Genomic DNA, 4810 nt, shown 5'->3' with positions numbered 1-4810 from the left:
GGCCTCCGATAGTTTTAAGACGCCCCTGCATATACAGCATTTGCAGCAAATAAATAATGTGACGAAAAAAGGAAAAAGGATGAGAGGAATAAAAAATGGGATTTCGAGTTGGAAGCTGAAGATGAAAAAAGAATAAGGCATGATGAAGATCACCTTCCTTAATTGCCCTCCACCATTCACATTCATGTGCAAAGAATCAAATTCCCTGCATTTTAAAGTACATAAACCTCTGATTCAAATGCATAAAATCAATTGTTGATTGTCACCCAAGACATAAAACAATCCAAATCAACCCAAAAAAACAAGAACCCTAATTCTCAAACAAAAAAGTACAATAATAACCCAAGTCTTCAACACATGAAGAAAAATAAATTTACCGTCGCCGCCGCCGCTGCCTTGCCCTCCAATAATGGTCCCGTGTCTTGGCTGGCATAGTTGAGGTTGTGGCCATCATCAGAATTAGGGTTTGCGAGGGAAATCATGATCCGATTTTCGATAGTCGATTTGGTGGTTTGCAATAAGAGTAGGTATATTGATGGAGATTTAGGGTGGAGGAATGGGAATAGTGTTGCGTTTGATGGAAAAAATAGCAAGCAGAGAGTTTGTTTAGGAAAGAGAAACGAACAATTGATTTTATGCATTTGAATAAAATGGCATAAAACGACACCCAACGCCAGAATAGTGTTGCGTTTTATGCATTCTAAAAGGTAGTGGTAAACAAAGCCCATATAAGTAGCCCGAAAGAAAAGACCAACACCAAAACGACACCCAATTGTGCGTTTAGTACTGTTCATATGAACAGTACACACCCCTTGGAGACATTTATAATAAGGTGAGTATATATATATATATATATATATATATATATATATATATATATATATATATATATATATATATATATATATATATATATATATATGGGAGGATTATGCACACCATGCAACAAAGATTACGTGAAATAAGAAAAGTAAAACAACTCATATTCCTTTCCAAAAATTGGCGCTTCATGTCGTGTATTCTTGATTGTACTTGTGTCACCTCATAAGATTATATTATGTTAGTAAGTAATCCAAATTCCATGAATCGGTAGGGTGACTAACTATCCATATATAAGCCCCAACTTCTTCCTTTTCCTTGGAATTCTTCACTATTACCCTCTATTTTTATATGAATCTCATACACACCATTTCAAGCCATAGTCAAGCAACGACTATCCTAAATTTTCTTGATTCTATCTATCCACTCTAACACTCTACTGTTCTTACTTTCAACATTTAGATGTCCTATTCTCATTATTACATCATTCTCGACCATTGTAGTGTTGGGGAAGCATCCTGTAAATCCGGTGCGGGAAGAGTCTCACCCAACAATGTTAGTAGGATGAAATACAAACAACAAGCGTAAGTAACAACAAATAAAATGACACCACAAGTTCTCACGTGGAAACCCTTCTCAATTAAGGGAAAAACCACAACTCTCTCGACAAATAAATTCACTAATAAGAATTACAAAGTTTTTAGAGTACAATCACACACTAGTATTGTCACTCCCTCTCAAATTTTATCTCACTCCTATTATCTCTAATAGATGTTGAACACTCTCTTTTCCCTCTTTAGAACAAGAAGTATTCTCACCAATTTATATTAATTTGTTTCTCTTCTTTTTGTGTGTATCTTAAAATACTACCACCATTAGCTATTTATACTAAGTGGCTTTCAAAACTTCTAATAAGTCACTAATTGTTATAATTAAAACAACGCTTGAGCATTGATGTTCTCTCTTTCAAAAACGTAATGAATATACGAACTTTGCATTGTAACATCAACACACTTATTTCACCATTTAGTATTAGGAGTTTGGGGAGATTAATCCAACAATTTCCTCCCTCGACCCAAAGCTCCAAACACTTCAATTATCTCAGAAAAGCAGACTTTCTTCTTTACGCCGGCCTTCCTTTTCACACTATGTCCATCCACATATATAGCAAATGTTATTTTTCGTCTTCACCCCTTGCACCACCAAGAACCTCCCATGATACACTTTGCACCACTTACCACTACCAACATATCGGTTCCCTTGAGTCGTCAACACACCTAAAGAAATAATGTTGGAACAAGCTTTAGGGACATACCTCACATTTTTAAAAGTTCTTATGGTGCTATCATAGAGTTTCATTCTCACACTCCCTGCACCCTCAACTTTCAATTTGAGGCCGTCACCCACTTTGACTTGCCCAAAGTCTCTATCAGTTTGCAAAGTATCGAATGCTCCTTGGTCTTTATACACATGGACAGAGGCACCCGAATCCATCACCCATTTTTCTTGACACTCTACTTTCATCTTGAGAAGTCAAGAATATGCCTTCATCATTAAGACTATTACCACACACCATATTGAAAGAATCACCTAAATCATCAACCTTAGCTTTGCCCAACTTTTCTCTTAAAGACTTCACACTTTTCAAGTCTTCCTTCATTATTGGACAATTTCGTTGAATATGGCCCTTCTCATGACAATAATAACACTCAACATTATCCATGTCTTAGCGCGCGACTTCAATCTATTTCTTTTGCCATCTCCATATCTTTGTGATCTTCTCCCTCTTTCACAACCACCTGCCACTAGTGCCCCATCATTTGATGATGTATCTCCATCTATTTTTGCCATCATCCTCTGATTTTATCTTACCACCGTTATTGCTTCATCCAAAGAAATTTTCTCTTTAGCCACGAGCATCGTCATCACAATAGGTCTAAAACTCTTTGGCAATGAAGCCAATAACAGGAAAGCTTGCTCTTGATCCGTTATCTTCTCATCGGCATTCAAGAGTTGACACACTAATTGGTTGAATTTATTTATGTGGTCTTGCAAATTTCTATCACCTTCCTCCATCTTGAGTTGATACAACTCTCATCGAAAACATAATCGGTTGGTGAGCGACTTTGACACATACATGCCTTGTAACTTTTCTAACAAGGCCCTCGGCTCCTTTTCACCCAAAAGATTATACTTAATCTCCGCTGCTACCGCCAACCATATCATAATCACGACTTTATTTTTCTTTGACTCCTAATTAGACTCACTCATCTCTAATGGCTTAGTCAATTCCAAAACCTCATCAAGACTCGACTGGAGTAGCAAGTCTTCAACTGTGCTTTTCCACGCCATAAAATTCATCTTCCCATCAAATAATGGAACATGAAATTTCTCTGCCATCTTACTTACGATAAATAAGTTCCTCCCTAAATCAGAATCTCCCATACAGAGCCGAACCTTCGGCTCTGATACCGCTGTTGGGGAAGCGTCCTGTAAACCTGGTGTATGGAAGAATCTCACACAATAACGATACTAGGAAGGAACACACACAACGAACGTAAGTAAGAGCAAATAAAAATGACACCACAACTTCTCACGTGGAAACCCTTCTCAACTAAGGGAAAACCCTAACTCTCTCGACAAATAAATTCACTAATAAGAATACAAACTTTTAGAGTACAATCATATACTAGTATTGTCACTCCCTCTCAAACTTTATCTCACTCTTATTATCTCTAATGGATGTTGAACACTTTCTTTTCTTTCTTTAGAACAAGAAGTATTCTCACCAGTTTATATTAATTTGTTTCTCTCCTTTTTGTGTGTATCTTAAAATACTACCACCATTAGCTATTTATACTAAGTGGCTCTCAAAACTTCTAATAAGTCACTAATTGTTGTAATTAAAACAACTCTTAACCTCTTGAGCATTGATGTTCTCTTTAAAATACGTAATGAATCTACGTACTTTGCATTGTAACATCAATGCACTTATTACACCATTTAGTATTAGGCGTTTGGGGAGATTGATCCAACATGTAGTTACTCTCTCAAGTCTTAGCAGTAGCCCTCCAATACGATTTGATTTCTCCAATACCACAGCTGTGACACCCCCATACTCCGAGTGCCTTACCAGGACCACTCAGGTATAAGAACGTCACCATCTCGGTTCCCGAGGCAATGATAATCAAATGACAATAACGAAACATAATTTAAATAGCAATAAAGTTTAAGTGATTACAATTCCAAAACCGAACTGATAAAAATACAGTACATGTTCTCAAAAACCAATTGTATCAAACTACTAAAATACGACAGCGGAAGACTCTAATCAGCTCGTGGTGACACATCCCAGCTAGCCCCAAATGCCTCTAATCAAACCTGCTCAACCACTGCTCACCATCCCCGAATGGATCACCACAGTTTTACAAAACAAAGACGGGGTCAGTACTAATTACACAACATAAATCACAATAAAACAAGTACCAAACAGCTCAATCGTCACATCCAATCCCAACTCCAAAATCAATCTCCTCATAACTGACTACACACTAAAGTGTGTAGCCCTGCCATAGTACCCATCGCAACAGGTACTTCACACCGCCAGTGGGGGACCGCAGCCGTTCCCACCTAAGCCCCGCTCATCTCCATCGAGCGATAAACCCAAGTCCATTAATGTGCACATCCCTTCTGTGGCGGGTTCCACAGAAGGCGAATCATGGGCGTGAAGCCACTCCCACAAGTGACTCCACTCAGCCAGGGACGCACCCCGTAGAACACAGACAGATAAACAATAACCATAACACAAAAAAAAAACAGCCGTCTGAATCAATCAACAATATACAATCACAACCGTCTGAATCAATCAACAATCACTAACTACAGCACAATCACCAGACATATCATGTAACTAATACTGAGTAGGGAAAACCCTACCTAGAATGCAACACAAACAGCAGACGATCTAGCAGCTGTCTCAAAATTGTTCTTC

General features: G+C 38.0%; 1 long non-coding RNA gene across 1 annotated transcript; it reads left to right on the top strand.

The window, feature by feature from the left end:
- Positions 1-362: 362 nt before the first annotated feature.
- LOC141614987 (uncharacterized) lies at positions 363-578 on the top strand. The gene is made up of 2 exons (XR_012529525.1): positions 363-440; positions 542-578. It is a non-coding gene; the product is annotated as an uncharacterized LOC141614987 (long non-coding RNA).
- The last annotated feature ends 4232 nt before the right edge of the window (positions 579-4810 follow it).

Source organism: Silene latifolia, chromosome 11 (assembly GCF_048544455.1).
Source record: "Silene latifolia isolate original U9 population chromosome 11, ASM4854445v1, whole genome shotgun sequence".
NCBI classification, from domain to species: Eukaryota; Viridiplantae; Streptophyta; class Magnoliopsida; order Caryophyllales; family Caryophyllaceae; genus Silene; species Silene latifolia.
Note: the sequence above shows the minus strand (reverse complement) of the source record. Positions and strands in the feature narration are given on the sequence as shown.